Source organism: Equus asinus, chromosome 12 (assembly GCF_041296235.1).
Source record: "Equus asinus isolate D_3611 breed Donkey chromosome 12, EquAss-T2T_v2, whole genome shotgun sequence".
Classification (NCBI taxonomy): domain Eukaryota; kingdom Metazoa; phylum Chordata; class Mammalia; order Perissodactyla; family Equidae; genus Equus; species Equus asinus.
The window spans coordinates 9,165,515-9,186,289 of NC_091801.1; positions in this window are offsets into that span (position 1 = coordinate 9,165,515).

Here is a 20,775-nt window from a genome sequence, read left to right on the forward strand (position 1 = left end):
TACTTTAAAGAGACACAGATAATTCTATGTAAGCTATTATTGAAAAAGAAAGAATAGTAGGTTTGAGATATGGAAGAGATTGAGAGATCATGTGACTGCTAATTATAATCTGATATCAGTAAATTTTGAATATAATTTTATATGAAAATTTTTTCAGCACACATAAATTGATAAAATCAAATTAGATCAAATTGAGAAATGAGAGTAGATTAGTAACAACAGAAAATGTGTTAAAAATTGTACTTTATGTCTCTCCTAAAATGCCTCCTTCTCCATGAGATCTTCCCTGACCACTGTATTTAAAATTGTAGCTCCTCTTCTGTTCTCTCTTTCTCAATACCCTAGACTGTGCCCTAATTTTTATTTTCTTCCATAGTATTTATCAACTTCTAAGATTCTATATGGCTTACTTATCTATTATGCTTCCGGTTGACCATCCCCTCACTAGAGTGCAGACTCAAAAGCTCAAAGCTCTTTATTTGTGCTGTTCACTGATATATTCCAAGAACCTAGGACATTTCCTAGTCTAAAATAAACATTAAAAAGTTTTTCTTCAATTAAACAAAAGAATGAACGTAAAAAGCATTCCCAATAAAGAGGAAAAAAGAAAGAGGCAAATTATCACTACTGTTATTGCATATTACTCTGGAGGTTGAAGACAATTGAAATAAGGCCTGAAAAAAGGATATATAGATGGATAGATATACATAACTATTTATAAATTGAGAAATTCATATATATGATTAATAAATAATTTTCAAAAATATAGGGAAAATATCATGTTTAAAATAGCAATAACAATAACAATAAACTGCAGAATTATGCCCCCAAATGAAGAAAAGTACAGCACAACAGTGTGGTGAAATATACAAAAAGAGGCTGTAGTCCATGAAAAATCCTACTAAGTTTCTGGATGAGAAGATAGACTTTGGTTAAAATTTTACTTCTGTCTAAATTAATCTAAAGAGATTAAATAAAATTAGAATTAAAATCATGATATATCTTCGGAGACTTAGCAAGATGATTAAAAAATTCATCTAGAAAAGCAAATGATAGACACAAGACTAATTCAGGAAATCCGTTAAAAGATAAAGGTACTAAGGTTGAGTTGAACTACCTAATATTTGAAAAAACACATCTAAAATCAAAGTGATTCAGATCCTTTAAATTGAAAGGACATCCTGAGGTTTAACGTGCAAGTGTGAGCAACCAAAAAAGGCTTCCCAATGGCTGTCTCACTCTGAGATTCCTTCTGAGTAGACACACCCACTCATAGCCCAGCCTGAAGAGAGGGCTGTATTTTTGGGCTGCATAACACTTAACCCCACTTCTCCATGGCTGGTTAAACCAAAAGTGTCCTCTGGGTTCAAGGACAATCTATTCTTAGGCAAATATGTGCCTTATGTATGACATGAGTATGATGAAATCATGAACCAGGTCAATCAAATCCTCTTTCTGGGAAATCTGAATTAGGAAATACTGAGTTAACGGGGCAGTGCAGGGTGGCAACTGAAGCTATCTGGATTCTATGAAGAGTACGGGCCTGGTCATAAGGAAAAGCATGCTGTGTACACAACATGAAGGAGAAGAAATCCACAAATTAAGATGGAAATGATTCCAATGAGAAAGATTTTTTGAGGAGGGGATGAGGAGTCTGATAAGTAGACAGTATCAGAAAATGAAAATAGAAGCAGAGATACCATGACAAAAAGGACAGATGGCCCATGGGAGTCTGAAAAAGTCAGCATTCATTAGAAATTCCTCTACTTCTAAAGTAGGGGTCAGCACACTAACTACAGCCCACTGGCCAAATACAGCCAGCCTCCAACTTGGTACTACTCACAAACCCAGAACTTTTTAACAGTATTAAATGATTTTAAAAAATCAAAATAAGAATAATACTAAGTGCTAAATAAGAGTTATATGAAAGTCAAATTTCAGTGTCCATAAATAAAGTTATGAGGACAGGCACACACGCCAGTTTATGGATCGTCTATGGTTGTTTTTATGCTACAATGGCGAAGTTGGATATTTGCAAAGGAGACCATCTACAGCGTTCGCATCACTCTGAGCTGACGCTTGGTGCTCTGCAAATGGATGTGATGCAGTTACAACTCACAGTGACGGAGCCACGGTGTGTGATAGGACACAAATACATTCAGAGAGGAAATACATGAACTCTCATAACAGATCTTTAGTAACAGAGGAACATTTGCAATTTTCAGTTGATTTTGATGATGGGGAACACCAACTCTGAATCCCGATTAGATGAAATGTTATCACCTCAGAAAAGAATTCCATTCTCCTCATTAGTCAACTTGTATTACAAAAAAATTTTATTCAATTATTATTAAATTTTAAACTTTGTGGGAATTCGTTCTATCACTTAGGTAGGCACATAAATATTATCGTCAATTTTGACTTTTGTCTGCAAAACCTTAATTACTGAACAGAAAAAAAATTTTTTGTAATAGAAAAAGCTTGTAATCCTCTTCTAAAGGGTTCTCCCCCTTGGGTTTCAGTGCACACTACCCTCACAACAGATCTATTATGGCTAATTTTATGTGCCAACCTCTCTGTGCCAAGGGATGCCCGGATAGCTGGTTAAATGTTATTTCTGAGCGTGTCTATGAAGGTGTTTCAGAATGAAAGGGTGAGATTAGCATTAGAATTGGTAGGCCAAGTAAAGTAGATTGCCCTCTGCCAGGTCAATGGGCCTCGCCTAATCGTTGGAGGCCTGAATAGAACCAAAAAGTAGTGGAAAGTTGAATACTCTCTCTGCCAGACTGGGCTGCCCTCTGCACTCCTGGTTCTCAGGCCTTCAGAATCAGACTGGAATCTGTACCATCAGCTCTCAGGCCTTCAAGGGACGCTACAGGTTTTCCTGAGCCTCCAGCTTGCAGATGGCAGATCACGGGACTTCTCAGTCTCCATAATCATATGAGCCAGTTCTTTATAATAAAACTCTCTCCATATACAGTCAAGCATATACATTTTACAAAGACAAAGACCTATGCATATATACGTGTGTGTATGTATCTATTTTCTAACCAACTTCTCCTCAAACAACCATCAGCAAGCAAACATACGTAAAGACAAAGAACAGGAATATAGTCACTCAATATTGTTTTATAAATGTAGTGGGAAATAAAATAAGAGGTATTTCTTACTTTACCACCAAACTTATTGTGAAAATATGTTTTTGGCATTTAAATTCAAAAAAATTTCCAACAAAATTTTTTTTCCCTTCATCTTAAAAATGTCTGTGTAGGCATTAGTCCATAGTTTCCAATACTCCGGCTAACCTAAAATTGAGCAATGACAGTAAGTTCCAGTACAGTCATGAGCTGCATAAGGACATTTCGGTCAACAATGAACCACATATAAGACAGTGGTCTCACAAGATTAGTACCATATAGCCTAGGTGTGTAGGAGGCTGTACCACCTGACAGTACGTATATAGACGTAGATATAGATACAGACATAGATACAGATACATATGTAGATACAGATATAGATAATCTATTCTCTCTATATGTTGGTTCTATTCCTCTGGAAAACTTTGACGAATACAATGTCCTCTTTTGTTTGAGAGACATTTTGGAACTTTTCTTCTTGAGAAAAATAAAAGGAACAACTACAACAGTAGGTATGTCAAGAATGTTGTCTAAATTGTTAAAGTTTGAAGCAAAATTTATTAAATGAAACTACATGGATAACTTCATATTAAAAAGTTGTAGGTACTAATGAATACATAGTAGTAATGACTACATTTATCATAAGTGTAGAATCGATTAGAAAGAGTTTTATAAATATTTCAATTAAATAAAAAATTATCTGGAAAATATAAAAATATTGTATTGCTTCAAGAATATATTTAAAAATCTGAACACACTATGTATCAAGCAAAAGGAACTCTCATCCATGTGGTTATGGAGTTAACTCTTAAAATTTCCATAAACAAATAATTTTCATGTTATGTAAATAGTTTAAGAATACAGAAAGACAAGGAAAAGTTCTCTTGTTTGATAAATTCTGAAGAAACGTCATGTAAGTCTCTAACATCTGGCTGCATTTCTCTTTCGTCCTTGACTCTAGTATATTCAGATTTGGTACTTTTCCTTAAGAGGATGTAGGAAATATACATTTTCCAGCAATAATTTCTAGTAATAATAATTTCCATTTCACTGATAAACAATTCTGTGTAGTATTCTGTTAATTTTTTAATGATTTTTTTTGAAATTATATTTCATTTAAAAATTCCTTGCAATTTAGGCTCTTTATTTGTTTGTTTTTCTTTTCTTGGTCCAGCTTGTCAACTGCTTGCCAATTTTGTTTGTTTTCTTTTTTCTTTTTTTTAATTAATTATTTTTTCCTTTTTGAGGAAGATTAGCCCTGAGCTAACATCTGCCACCAATCCTCCTCTTTTTCGCTGAGGAAGACTGGCCCTGAGCTAACATCCATGCCCATCTTCCTCTACTTTACATGTGGGACGCCTGTCACAGTGTGGCTTGACAAGCGGTGCGTAAGTCACCGCCCAGGATCCGAACTGGCGAACCTCCGGCCGCCAAAGTGGAACATATGATCTAAACCTCTATGCCACCAGGATGGCCTCTTGTTTGTCTCCTTTTTTAAGAATCTGAGGACCATAAAGGTCAAGGCTGTTAAAACACTATTGACACCTAGTATTCAGAAGAGTGATACGCATACAGTCTGCTCTTTAGTGCAACCTTTCCACACAAAGACAAATATCTGTCTGAGAAAATCTCCTTTATTATTTATTTGAATATTACCTCCTGCATCTTCTCTCTTGTGCATCTGAACACTGATGACTCCTGTCCTTCTGGACACAGAAAGAACTGTGTTCTCTCAGTCCTTGAAACTACACTTGACCATGTACCTTGCTTTGGGCAGTGGAGAATAACCTGCACATGCAGCATATTTGTGAGCCTGAAATAAAACCCCAATGTTCTAAACCACCGAGATTTGTGTAATATTTGTCTCTGGCCTAATACTGACTCTACTAGAAATATATTCCAACTTCTGGATCGATCCTTTAGATCTCATTCATTTTCATCTACTTAATTCCTTTAACTCTACATGCTCTATAGTTCTAGAAATTCTCTACCCAACTTCTTGATTAGTAATTTTCTCTTTAGCTATAACCAGTCTGCTATTGCATTCATCTACTGTTTCTTTTGTATTAAATATGAATAACATTTAATTTTTATAATATTTATTGATTTTTTGAATGAATGTGTATCTCTCTGAGAACAATATGCTCATTTTAGAACATGTTGTAATTATTCTATTGACTTTGTTTTCCCTGATAGCACTTACACCATTTGTCTAGTGGCACACCCCTTTTACAGTATTGCCTTACCTCAAATTTCCCATGATCATCAGTAGCGTGTTCATCTTAGACTATCTCCTGAATCTTCTTGTGAAAGACTGCTTGGGGGTTGAGGTATAATGTTCAGTAGTGGATTATATTCTGGCTTGTTTACAGTGAGTATGGAGAATGGAGGAGGGAGGTGCGTTCTCAGGGGAATGCCTGGGCGGCTAGTCCTCTGGGTGTGGGTTCTTCCTAGGTGTTATTAGACATCTTAGACAGGCCATTGTCCCTTTTCTCACAGAATCTCTTACGTCCACTGCCTTATCAGAAGCACCTGGCCCATGATGTGTGTGTGTGTGCTCTCACTTGTGTGTGTATGCACATATATACACACAAGACTCTAGCCACAAAGTTTCTCCTGCTACAGAACAGCATGTCATATTCATGTTGATTGCCCCTGAATTTCCTATTGTGCCCAGATTCCACCGCATTTAGGCAAGGACCCTCGTTTTGCAACATTATTTTCCTATGAATAGACGACCAATCAATGGAATGAGTTGGATGTTGAAGGTCACAACAGAAACCAACTTTGTGAATTCTCCCACTGACTGCCCCTTCAGATCTGCTCGGTGGACTAACCCAATCCTGCCTCACAGATGAAATTTCAAGGAGGTTCAACAGCCTTTATAATTGTTACTGTTATTCTTACATAATAAACAATTCTTTTTTTCCCAGGTATTAAAAAAATGTAAACCAAACTAATAATGACATGACATTATCCAAACTCTAATCCAATTAAGTTGTCTGTCATACTCTAGGCTAGATTGTTCTGAAAGCTTAAAATACAGATTCTGGAGGAGAGAGTAGGAAGGGACTAGCATGTAGGGTCTTCTATGACGATTCCACTGTGATCCAGCAACAGAGCCTTCTGAGTGTTACACAATTCCAAAAATGACCCTTCTTTTCCTAGGTGGCATTTGCAGGTCTTTAGAGATCTTGAGAGACCTTCAGTTCCCAGCTTATAGGACATAAATCTCCTCCAGCTGGCCACTTGAAATTTCTCCCCTCCCCTGGGCTTTTGGCAACATCTCCCTTAGTTTGAGATAGTTCACACTTTTCAAGTGTCCTTCTTGGGCAGTTTCCCTTTCAGGACAGTTCCAGACTGGCTGTCTCACATGGGCTTACATCTGATCCTCAGGAAAACATGTCATCTCTAGAAAGTAGCTTTCTCTCAATAGCCTTCTTTCTCTTTTCTTTGCCAGCTCTAGTCAATCGATCACCATGAAAACCCTATTGTAGAAGTCAAACACTGGTCCACACATGCCAAATTCCAGAGAACATAAATCTACTCTTTCTGAGTGCTTTGGAGATAGGCTTTGGTGTGCATGGTGTTCTTCCTCCAAAACTCCTGCTTCTCTTGTAAGGGACCCTGACCAGCGTCTCCAAGGGGTTCCACTCTAGAGGTCTCTTCGCCTCACTTCTCACTGTAGGATAGTGAGGAGCAACAGATGACAGAGCACATTTTATAATTTCTTAACATGTCCTTCATGCAAGGTCTAATATCACCCTTTCAGATGTGAGTATTCTTGACAATTACCTTATTTCCTTCTTTTACTTTCCGAGTTGAAACAGACATAGAATGATTTTTATATTTTATTACATTTGTCAAAAGTTCCAGTCCGATCTTGTCTTCTATATATCTAGCAGGCATCTTTATATTATTTTCTAGTCAATTAAGAGGTAGTTTTCTTGTTTTTCTGCACAGTTATGGTTCATAAACTAAGGATCGTTATCAATCATTTCTAGGAATTTGGAGCAGGAGTGGAAGATGAGAAGCACGAACTCAGTCCATAATCTTAAAATGGAAGTTTTTGATTAGCTTTATTTATCATCTTTTATTCTAACCAACCATATCTCAAACATTCAACTGTACAGATAAATCCCTTACATTAAAAATACAGTACTCATTATAGAGTTCTTATTACATGAAAGGCACTCCTCCAATGTTCTAATGATCAAGGAAATGACAAAATATCACAGGTAGATAGAGAGATGGATGCATAGGTAGATAGATAGGTAGATATACAGGCACACGCTATGGTTAAATATTTCAGTAAGACAGAATTAATAAAATAATGTGCAATCATTGCAGAAGGAATAGCACATGGACATACGTGTGTTTGTGTGTGAGCAGCACGAAGGAGAGTGTCAGGCACATCACTTTTCCTAGATATTACTTTTCACCTCTTGACATTTGGTCTTGGGTCAAGTGTTCCTCCAGATCACTTTATTTTTCAGTTGCATCAGAATTTTGGAAGCCCTGCCAAGTTTGGAAAGGTGCCGGAACTTGAAGTTGTCAGAGTCGGTGATATAGATTCTCTTTTAGCCACAGCAATGAAATCTGCTGCCATATGGCATTCTCATATTTTCAGATGTTCATTCAAGACCTTAAGTGAAGACCTTGGTAATCTGTCTGTCTGTGAAGGAACCAGACATCCAACACCCATAAGTCACTTATACTTGACTCGTCCCTGAGCATTCTGCAAAGTTTCTGGGTCAGTTTCTTTTTTCAGGTGATGCTTTGTTATGATTTGTTGTGCTGGCTTTGTTTCAGTGTCATATCACAGGTGACAGGATTTCTAATAGGCTGCAGGGCTTCCCACCGTATTATTATGTTATGCACAGAGTGGCTGCCCGATTAATGCATAGAGATTCATTTTTTAAAAAAAATATTGCCTACTTGCCCATCCATTTGAAAAACACTTCTCAGAAATAGTGTGAAGGAGAGAACTGAGGCAGAAATTGAATCCCCAGAAGCTCTCTACTTTCAGTTCCAAAATTTCTTTTCTAAATGGAAAGCAAACTTTTATAAGGACTCAGCTTCATCCTCATACTTAGAATTGGGAAGTAATCCTCACCTTTATCAGTTTGACAGCTGTAATCAGTTGCCAGGTACCTGCACCATGGAAAGTTGGTGTGTGAAGACCTAAATGTCAGTGAGGGCCCAAAGAAACCACTTACCCATTCCTGGATCAAGGGCACTCCAGGAAAGCTGGTGAGTGGCTGTTTCCAATTCTAAGTCTCTTTTCATATAAAAACTATAATGATAACACTAAATTAAGCATCTCAAGTCCCCATGCTCTAGAGCTGAATTGCAATGAACCCGGCTTCAGTGCTTGTGGAGTGATGGCATTCCCCAATCTCATTACTGGAAACTCTGCCTTGTCATTTAACATTTAGTGGAGCATGCAATGTTGTAGGTGGAATTTTCTTTCAGTTTAAATATATGACTGTAAGAGCAAGTAGGCGTCCTCTTTGTCTGCAGGAGGATGGGTAGGGCTGTTCATTCATTTTTGCATATGCTGAACAAATTTTCTTAAGTACCTGTTGTATGCCAACATGATGTCATGACACTAAGCGAGACAAGAGAACCATTGTTCATGATCCCAAGAGTAGAGATACTTAAGTAGAAACCTTCAACTTTACCTGAAGTTTCCCTTTACTTCACTTCTTACTGAGCAACAATGATACAGACAACATTTTCTGGTTACTTATCACGTTCTAGGCACCATGCTAAGCACCTTCTAAAATCAGCTCATTGATTGCATCATTATCTTTACAAAAAATACCATCTTACAAATTCAGAAACTGAGTCTGAAAGAGGTTAATACCTTGCCCAAAGTAATACAGCTGGTGAGTAAAGTAATATCACAGTTAGTAAGTAGATAGAGCCAGCACCTCAGTTCAGGTTTGTTTCACTTCAAAGTCATTTATTTTAACTTCCATTCTATACTGCCTCCAAAGCACTAAATCAAAACCAAAGTTCTCACATCTTCAAAGTGAAGCACAAGTCAAAGTAGGTAAGAGAAAAGATCAGTTAGAAACACCATAAAGCAGCCTCTACATCAGAGGCCTAGGGGACATCGCGGATGATTCTCTTTTCCTTCTTCACGTACAAATCTTTTCCAAGTGTTCCCCCTCTTTATTTTGACTATTGCTGTCCTATTACAACAGCTTCCTGACTTGTTTCTCTGCCTCAAATTTTGTCCCATTAATCTATCCTCTGAATGATCACACAATAATCAATCTAATAGACAATCTGACCATGTCACCCTCATGTGGAGAACTTGTGCATGTCCTTCCATCATATGATCTAATGCCCCATTTGGGCATGGGATTCAGTCCAAAACTTCATCTCCTGCCATACCTTGGTTCACACTACGGTCCCTGGTGGTACAAAAACACGTATATTTTTCTGCACACATCATTCTGTTTCATATATCCTTTCCTTTAAACACGTGCTTTCTTTCTCTCTGGATGCTTAAGGACCTCTCTCTATTTCTAATACACTCAGCACACATCTCTATCTTAGCACCTCCCATTTGAGATGGAATATACCTATTTCCGGTTATTCTTTCCCAGCCAACTGGACTACTTCAGTGGAGAGGCCATGTCTTTTTCGAATTTTAACTTTCAGTGCCTAGCCAAGGGCCTAACAATAAATATTTATTAAAGTCAATTAAAACTAACCGACAGCAAAACTAACCAATAAACAAAAAACAAAAGCAGAGATATTCCTAGTTTTTCTAGTAGAACATAGCACCTGATTTGTCAAAAGAATATGGTGAGAAGTCAAAAGACGGAGGGATTTCTCCCAGAGTTACCGCATCTTCGCATTCACTTGTTATGTGATCTTGAATGAACCACTGAATAATTTGATGTGAATCTCAGTTTCCTTAGTCGTTAACTGGTTGCATTGGATCATCCGTAGACATCATTCCAGGCATGAATTCTATGGTTACCATTCTACCTACCCTGCACACCAGAAGTGATATTTCAGGAGATACAACTCTTCTAGAGGCCATGGATATGAATCAAGACAAGATGGGCAAAGAAAAAGCAAAATAGAATAAAAATTCTGTTTTGTAGGCAAAAACTGCTCACCTGACCTTATTATCCACCCTCAAATAACATGCCGCTAGTTGGAAGGAACTAAGTAAGAAAATGTGAATAGAAAATTGCAACACAGCACTCCAGGAAGAAAGGGAACCCCAAGCATTGTGACTATATCATAGGCGTTGCGCATTTTTAATGTCTTATCTTATTCTACATGTAAAGCTGCCAGAATGATTTGTCATTCTGCCTTTACGCCGAACCAGCCTATCGAACCTTACAGGACTGAAGATTCAGGAGCAGCCATGATTGGCTCCAAGAAGCTTTGCTTCCTCAGCGAAGCAAAGGTTTAGCTTGAGAAACAATCTCAGCTATGGCACTGGACTCCACATGAAAAGGCCCCTCATTAGTGTGGCTGGGCTGCTGGGTTTCTGGAGCTGCCACAGCGTTCATCTCTTCTGCTCTAACATACTCAAGTTACTGGGGTTGGAAAGCTGGTCAGGCAGTTTACAAAAATAGCAACACATAGCCTGCCAGAGCCATGCACACTGGCAATTCCCCCTACGCAGAGGGCTAAAATTGTAGTTCTAGAATTTGGGGACTTTATGGGTTGGTTGAACAACGGGAAATAAAAATTCATTGTCAATTTTTACATTGTTAGGGGGTTAAGTCTTGGTAAAGTGGGATTCAGTCACAGCCGGCTGGTTCCTGAACCTAGAATCCTTTTGATGTTATTAAGAATCAATTAAGCATCGTTCCCCTAGGTATTGCCATAGCCCCTTGGCAATTCATCCAGGTTTGTACATTCATAGCCTCTTCAGAGATGCGGTATAAATGGGTCTGATTTAGTTCAAGGATAGTTTTAAAACTGAGTGGATCTCCGCGACAGACTAATGAAAAGCTTTACAAGAAATTTTCTCAACTCTCTTCTCTGCATGTGCCCAACTTTAAACCATTTAGCAGTTTCCACTGACTTTCTTTGGGACAAAAAGAACTATATTTATTAAAGACCCAATAAAAATTACACTGAATTATATAAATAGAAGCCAAAGTACACGATTTATAGTAGGATTGAGACTTAAATTTGTCTTCAGAAAAGGAGACAGTTGGTTTTACTCTAAGAAATTATTAAAGTCATAATTAAAAAAATCATTGTTGAGGGGTTTGTTAAAAGCAGCTCATGGTCTCAGCTTTTAGTGAATTTATTTTGAACCTCCTGAAGCAGACACTGCAAATTTTTACATTCTAATGAGTGAACGAAAAACATATATTTCAAAGCAAATAGCACTCATAAATTACATTTATGACACATGAGGTTGCTGACTGCTGTGCAGGGAGCACAGACTAATGGTGCTAATATGCACTCTAGCTTGATTTTCTCAGTTCCCAACATGCTCTAATTCCACACTACAAATCTTTAAATGGCAGTTATATTTTAATTAATGTGATTATGTGCTGCCATTAGCAAACCCTCCCCCAGCACATTTCTCCTGCCAGGCCTGTGAATGCCAGTAAACCATTAACATAAAAGGGCTGTTTGCTTATTAAATTCATCTACACAAATAGGCAAGGGTTGCAATTGTTGATTTGCCACTGAAAGAGCAGAATAAGGAGGAGTTGCTCGGTGCCTGGCAGTTGCAATTATCTAGTGTAATTAAGTCTAATTTATAAAGCCCTCCTCAAATGAGAAAGTAACAATTTTTGTTAATTAACAAGAGCATTTGTAAAGCTCGTTAACTCCATCGTTCACATTCTGCCTGGAAAAATGGGAGCATATGGCTGTTACGAAAGGACATGTTGCGTATGTGTATTTGCGCATTAATCTGTTTGGAAGGTCCAATGATTGAAATGGGAGCTAGAAATGGATGTTATATTACTGAGGCAAGAAGATCTACTGCTTTCATTTATCTTTACAGCACCGTGAGTGCTCTGTCATTATCTTCTGCATACGGTTTCATTATTCGGATCCAGCACTCCTCATTGCCTCATACCATGTGCCCATAAGCCTGCAGGGTACAAGAGCACTTATCTTTCCTGATGACTGTTAAATCATTTAAAACAAGTTATTAGTGAAACAATTAAAATGATATTGGTTCACAATTGTATTTATAGCTGGCAGGCATAATGGAACATTCTGAATAGCAGTCGGGGGTTCTCAGAATGGATGGAAAATGCTGTTAATCAGAGACAAGAGAAACCTCTAAAGAAAACCTAAATTGCAAGAGCACATTAATTGTATTGGAGCATTTCATTTAATTGAGAACAAAGGGAAGGTAAAAATCATATTATCAATGTTTTATGGACATGAAGAAATAGGAAAATTGCTATGTCATTTGTCACATATCTTCCATTGGAAGTGAAAATTAAAAAGGCAGTATTTAACTTTAACCAGAGCAGGCCAAATGCAACATGTTGTTACACATTTTCATTTTCAAAGGAGGCCTCCAAATAAACCATAACAAATAAATTAATTAACTAAAAAATACAGAGAAAGACATTGGGCAGCCCACCCCCTGCAAATGGGAAGATTCCAATGAAGCGTAGAGATCGTTAAATGGCTACAGAAGACAACGAAGACGGTCCCTGCTCACTTGTGCTCATGATTCTTAAGAAATTACTGTGATTAGATTATCTGTGAGGCATATATAATCATGCTCTTTCTTTCTCGACTTTGGTGGTAGAAGTCACTGGAGTTTATCAGAGATGATTGAGGACATATAGGTAGACGAATAGCAAACATCTTCTCTCACATAAACCAATTCCTCTTAGACATGCCTTGACTGGTATTTGTGAATGGGAGCTGTCAATCACACCACAGTGTGTGGGTCGAGTGTGTTTTGACGTGCTTGAAGGAATCAGAAGTGGAAGACTAGAGTTGGGGTAGGTGACAGTGAGAATGAGGTTGATTGAAATAAACAAGGCTCAGATTACAGATTTTCTCTAATAAATCAACTCATTTGGGAACTCAGATTTCTTCAGTGAAAGGCTAATTTATTCAACCAGTGAGCTGGTTTCTAGTTCGAATCAGTTTGTTTGGGGATTGTATTCAAAATAAGGACCAAAATATAGATAGTTTTATTGCTATCAACAACTTAACATCTTTGATTGAGTTGGACATAAATATGGAAAGTTGCAATAGCATAAATATGGTGCTAACAGCATAAGAACTGTGAATCCAAGATGGCAATTGTGTGGAAAAGCATACCATAGGTAGGAACAGAAAACAACATTTTATGTACAAGAAAATCTTAAAATGGATACTAAAATAGTGAGATGAGTTTTCAAATGAGGAAATATCTTATTGAACGAGAAGGCCTGAACCTGTTGAAATGACTGCATCACAAAATGATAGAAAATTTGAAGATACTAGAGGACTCTGGGTCTTACAGGAGTAGATTTGTTGTTGTTGTTGTTGTTGTTTTGCAAGGAAAGAATTGCCCTGAGCTAACATCTGTTGCCAATCTTCCTCTTTTTTTTTTCCCCCAAAGCCCTAGTACATAGTTGTCTATCCTAGTTGTAGGTCATTCTAGTTCTTCTATGTGGGACACCGCCACAGCATGGCCTGATGAGCGGTGTGTAGGTCTGCGGCCAGGATCTGAACCAGTGAACCCCAGCCTGCTGAAGCTGAGTGTGTGAACTTAACAACTCCGCCACGGGGCTGAATTTTTGCCTGAGTATTTTTAGTATTATTTTGAATTGCAGCTCTCTGTACGAAATAATAAAGACTGACAGTATAGGAAAATACTTAATAATCTGTAATATCACATTTTTTATCTTTTCCTAAAAACACAAAAAAAGAATATGTAATTATTAAAATTTTGTTTGTTTTCAATCAAAATTCCAATGCATTTATTATTTTTTATGTTAGAAAGTAGGAAATATATTTCATATACTTTTTGTAAATTTATGATGACAGGATAAACTTTAAAGATTATCTTTATTGGGTTCATACAAGAAAATATGACTGAATATGAATATTGTGGCCAATCTATTCATCTTGCAAATCTATCTTATTTAGAAGTAGTAGGACCCACTGTTTGATGAAGAAAGACGAATTAGTTATCCCTGAGTTTGTTATCTATGTGTACCATTCCATTCCATTTGTTCTACTCAAATCTTTCTTAGATAGGGTTAAGCTGCTTCAGAGAAGACAATCTTAAATTACAAAGAATCATTACAAATAATTTAATGAGACACAGCAAGTGTGAAGTGTGGAGCTTGAGGGAGAGGAAGGGATTGTTTTTGTCTGTCATGTTAATCACAATGCCCCTAGTGAAATAAGCAGGATACAGATTTAGTTAAAAATGCTAACTAAAGAAAATAGAGAAAACTCTCAATACACATGCTTTTAAACACCAAGATGTGCTATCCTGAGATTTGATTGGATTTCCTAATCTGAGAATATTAATAATGGTGGAGAATTACTTGTATAGTCTCTTAGAAATCCCAGAAGAGGAAATTAGATAAAGGAGACCCGCTCTAGTCTGAAGAGTTTAACAAATGTTTATTAAACTATACATGTAAAAGAGTCATCAGATTAAATGAGGGAACCCAAATTTGGAGTTCAGCACCTACTGACACGTTAAACGTTCCCTAAATATTACGCTCTGTTACAGCTTAAAATGTGTTTTAACTCTTAAAATGCTATCATTATAATTGCTCTATCAATGAACAAAAGCTTTTAGCATCAAAAGGCAAACTTACAATGTCATTGGTATTCTCATTGTGAAAAGATCAATGTGCACAAAATGATTAATAAAAAAACAATGGCCACTAATAGATATTTCTCTTCTCTGTAATCAAACTCCATGTTTTAGTTTAATGGTGAAGTGCAACCAATGTTAGAGAGGGGGGATCATATTCCTGCTTTGTGAGAGTGTCATAAAGATTTCACTTACAAAGTATACAGCAGAACCACCTTCAACTACCCTGGACTCACAAGTATACCCATAGACGTGTTTCTTTGTTAGTGTCATGGAGTAGATTCCAACTCCTAGTGGCCCTGTGTGCAGCAGAGCGAGCCCTGCCTGGTCCTTTTGCCCATCCTCTCACCTTCTGATGCTGTATCAGCTCTATTGGTATTCATAGAGTTTCCATGACTAATTTTTTCGGAAGTGGCTGGCCAGGTCCTTCTTCCTAGTCAGTCTAGTCTGGAAGCTCCACTGAAACCTATCCACCCTGGATGACTCTCCTGGTATTTGAAATACTGGTGGCATAGCTTTCAGCATCACAGAAACATGCAGCCACCCCTGTATGACAATCAACAGATGGTGGCGTGGTTCCCTGACCAGGAAAGGAACCGGGGGAGGGGAATGAATCTTAACCACTAGACCACTACACATACATGCACAGTTGCTATAAAACTTAATTTAAGAATAAATAGAAGTTTAGCAAAAACTGTACTTCTCGAGATACTTAATCAAGATAAGCTGAATTTGTCACTGCCTTACAGACTCCTTCCAGCTAGTGGTGCAGTGTGCTCAGGACTAGATTCTGGTTAGCACAATGTTTTAATGGAGTTATATTGGCTGCAGTTGGCTTCCCAGCCTTGCCTTCCTCAAGACACTGGGAGCCAGTGGCAGGTACTGGATAATAAACATAAGAAAATTTTTTTTATATTATCTGTCCTTTAAGCATCCTGAACTTTTCATGGTTAAATATTTCTTAGCAAAAAATTATTAAGATGCATTCAGATCGTTTCTCACATTCCAGGGGTCTTTAAAAGAAGGTGATGTGCTGATTTTTAGTTCCTTCTAGTTCAGAATTACTGAATAAGAAGAATGGAGAGAGAAAAGAAAACGACTTCCCTAGTAATAAACTTTATTCTACCTTCTCTTCACCCTCTTTCTTTAGAGAGAGACGAGCGAAGAGTGGGAAGCTGAAATGAAATGAGTCTGAGACCAGTTCTCCCTAACTTTTCCCAAATCCCAACATTCTTAAATATTTCTCTGACTTCTCCATGGCCAAAAAAAGCAGGAAAAAATGAGGAAGTCAGGAAAATTATTGTTATACCAGTAAAAAGTCTTTCCTAATTGATAATGGAATTCAGTGTGGTTTCTTAATGAGTCCAGTTAAATTTAATTGATGTTTTTTCAGTCATGTGAAAGCGATGTCAGACTCTGCTCTCTGTTTTGAGAAAAGTCTTTCAAGGTTCTTTGGCCTGTTCACATGCTACCAGAGCAGTTAGTGACCAAGTGGAACATTCTCTTTGGCAAAATTCTCTTAATCCCTTTGTTTGACTAACTTCAAAGGTTATTTGCTAACTGCACTTAATGTAATTACATCTCCTCTCATGTTCCTGTAATCCTTGGTCACCACCTAAACTTCTAGGCCCTCTGGTCATTCCCTGTCCTGTTTTCTCTCCCATGATTGTTGTTTCTCTGCTCTATTTCTCTCCACTTCTGCTTTCCTCCCTCTCAACCTTCACAAGGAATATTCTGGAACTTTATACAATACTAAACACTCCTATACTCATCTTTAACTAATTATTTATCACAGGACCTAAAGGTAGGAAAGGCGTTCTCTCACTCCCTAATTGCCAGTTTTGGACCACACGTGCTGTCCCAGATGCCTACCTTCCCACACACCATACTGCCTTCCCTCATTGCTTCACCTTCTGTTTTCCTGGTAACTGCTCTCTAGTTATGGATTTGTGTTGTCCCTCCTGATACCCAGGCACCATACTCCGTGACAATTCTTTTCATGCAAGTTGTCCATCCAACCATCCACATTCGTGGTTCTTAACTTTTGATCTCCCCTGATAACCCCACCTACCTATCCACCCATGCACACGCAGATGCTCAGGTTACACTCTCTGTTAAACCATCCATTCCCGTGAGCACAGTATGTCATGGATTTGTCCTCTAGAAATGCCATCAGATCAAAAAATTTGAACTTTAATTTCTTAATCTTTATTCAAAGCCATGTAATCATTCTGAGCATCTTATGCTCTCACTTACATGGTACTTTTAATAATCTCCATTTTCCATTTACCCGACCTACAACTTTCTCCATATACCACACCCTACTCATCAGCAAGTTGTTATGCTTACTTCTCTACCAAGCTTAGACCGTAGTGCTCAGTAGTTCAGGGGTGATGAACTATCCATTTCTGGATCTAGGTAAAGGGTGCCAGAAGGTAGTATAACCAGGCAGAGGTCATCGTTGATCCCGATAAAAGCTTAACAGATCTTCATGAAACCTACTTGCTCTTGCTCCCAGCCCTGACAATATTTGAGATCGTCCCTGCCACAGTTGGTCATGGGAACCATATACCTACCAATCCTCTGCTTCTACACTTCTACAGTATCTCTTCTGTACTCCACCTGTAAAGCACAGCTGTAGATCAAACACACAGTCACTCTGTTCATCTTATACACCTGTGCTACTGAGGGGACTGCTGGAAAAAATACCCTAGCTTGGAAAACTGCTACTGCCACAAATTCACATGTTTAATCTTCCAGCTGATCCGTTAACTCTATTGAACACTTAACCCTGTTAGTGTATGATAATAGCTCAGTTGAGAAAATAGAGGCCTCAGGTATTGACTTGAAAACGTCTGTCTCCCTGTGTGCATTCTTATCTTTATCCTGCAGGACCAGAGTATAGGATGTCCCCGATCCGAAAGCTGGGCCGTCTTGCTTCCCTACTATTCCATCTTCAGCAAGACCAGAGTTACTTTACTGTCCTTCTTCCTGTCTTGTCTTTCTCCCGTCTATTGTGCACACACTCCTGTCAAAGAGATTTTCCTAACGCACAAATCTTATCAAGTCCCCACTCTCTTAAAATCGTCTTCAATGGTTCTCCGTTGCTCTTAGACTGAAGTCTAAATATTTCCACTTAGCTTTCAAGATTCTGAATTACTTGATTCCAGATGTCTCATCTCTTACCACACTGACCCTTGCACTTATTTCCTCTTGCCTTGGGACTTTTATGCTGAATCTTTGCCTAGAGAACTCCCCTTTCATCTACCCAATCCTTCACTTTATAACCTAGCTGCTCCACCCTCCAATGAGCCACTCCACTTTCACACCTTCCTCAGGTTTCTTTTGATCCTTCAGAGTTCAAATTAGACTTCTACTTTCTCTAAGAAGACATCTCTGAAACTCCCGATTTGGGTTAGGTGACATGCTCCCATTAAATCTTATAATATCCCTAACATAGCCTTTATCACAGCTTGTTTGAATTTTATGTTTACTTGTCTATGTTTCTCATTAAACACTAAGCACTACAAGGTCAAGTACAACATCCATCTTCTTCACAGGTTCTTCTTAGAGGCCAAGCATTAGGATCCAACACAGAAATGTTTTTGTGAACGGAACAGTACTAGAATTGGTCCAAGATTATAGATCCAAAAGCAACTGAAATCTGAAAGGACTCACAAGAGAATTTTATAAAGACAACGAGGCATGATAGGTGTGTGATCTAAAAAATATAAAGGTCATTTAGAAATTTCTTTCCGCCAAAAACAAACAAAAATAAAACAAAGGACATTAACGAATCAAGGTAAATGTTGTTACCAAAAATCCTGATTCCTTAGGAATTACCTAATGCCTTACTTGCAGAGAAAATAAAGAATGCTCAGATTAAAGACTGCGTTTGCTTCCACAACCTTGCTATAGCCTGACATCACGTTTCAGACCAAGTCGAGGGTTTTGTAAAGAGAATATTCTTAGTCCCTTTAGATGACCAGATGCATTGGAAGATCTGGAGTACCTAGAGGCTGTGTGAGAATTCACAGGCGTGGGATGGAGATATTTCGAAGTAGGACTGACCATCACAAATAAGTCCCTATTAATATTTTAGACACTGAGGTACAAGAGAGATAGAAATTGTGTATTATTTTTTTTTGTCTGCTTGACCATGTTTATTGAATATACTGTTGTGCTCACACTGGTTGCAAAGGATTTCTGCTGTTTTTGTTCAATACATTTATGTTGTTTACATAAAGTGATCTCCCTATATTTTTTTTAATTAAGTAAGGCATTTATTAAGTGCGAACTGTACTAGGTGCAAGGTCAGAGGTGGAGAAAACAAAGATAGAACCTGCATTTGGCCTGGTTCTTTCAGGCAGAATGAGCCAGCAATCTGTCAGAGAGGCTTTGAATGCTTTGGCAAAAAATTATCACAGGTAAAATCACTGCTTTCTCAAGGGTGTTTGAGAAACCCCTATCCAGTTGTATAGGTTAACTAATGGTCACCTACAGCCTTTATTTCATGTCTAATATTCAAATTACATGGCGTCTCAAACTATAGTAGGATCAAAGAAGCAGGAAACAAACCTATCTATATCCTAGCTTATAAAGTAAAAGAAGCATTTTGACATTAGGCAGAGTATCTGCCAGAAAAAACATGAAAAGGAGCAAATTTACAAGGATTTCTATCTAAATTTTGTAGGAAAAAAATCCTGAAAAGTTCCCAGCATCTAGAAACTAAAAATTAATTATAAATATTTCAAAATGTGTAACTCCTCACAGCCATTCTTTCTTTACTTTGCTCTTTCCTGTTTTCTTTTAGTGAATGTAAAATGTAACATAGTTGTATGTAGTTCTTCACGCCCATTGACTCTTGACCTCAAACTTTCTAGTTCTGTTTTTTTATAAAGTCATAAATTTGAGATTTAATCTTACTATGATGCATCTTTCAGTAACATAATCCTGAAGTTTGGAGAGGTAAGATGTTTTGTAGTTATTAAAACTTTTTTTACTTTGGGTCAGGATTCAAAATTTTAAAAATTGTCCTCTCCTTTAATCTTACACATATTTTGATTGACTGTATTATTGGTGAAATTACCCCCCCCAAAAAAAGCGTCATCTGAGCTGGTGTGGGAAGAGGGATCTGCAGCATTTAATTCAGTAGTAAAGCCCTAGATCAGGGTAATAATTATACCTATGAAATTATGCCATGTGGTTGGCAGCCACAAGAACACAAGAACACACCCTTATCCTTAGATAGCCCAGAATAGAATGTCCCTCGTGGCTGTATTTTAAGTGAAATGTATGGGCAGAGTCAGAGGAGTAAACACTGGACTCGAAGCTTCCACCAAGTTTTGTTTCTCCCCAAATTATTAACATTAAACAAAGAGTCAAGTATCAGCCATATTGCACACTCTTAGTGGCCATGAAAACTCACCCCCAGTTCCGAAATGACGGTTCCCGCCAGCATGACCCTGAAATTCACAAGTCTCCAAAATGTTGCTTACATGAGGCACTAGGAGCTTGAGTTACTGGCTGACTCATCAGGTCACAGAGACCTCAGATAGAAATTTCTGTTGTTTATTTAAGAAATGAAAGAGATTCGTAGAAATATGGAAATTACAGTCTGTCATTTGCAGGAAAGTCTCTTTGTTTTAGGCATTCTGAAGAAATATGCAAGTGCTATAAACAACCTAACACTAAAATGTTTTCAGTGCCACAATTCAGACAAATAATAAAATGTAATTGATAGGCTTAGAGAACATGAAGGAGCTGTTGTTTGTTGAGGGCTTTTTGTACCACAACGTTCTATTACTGAAATAATTTACTTTTATATCTGGTGCTGATATTGGA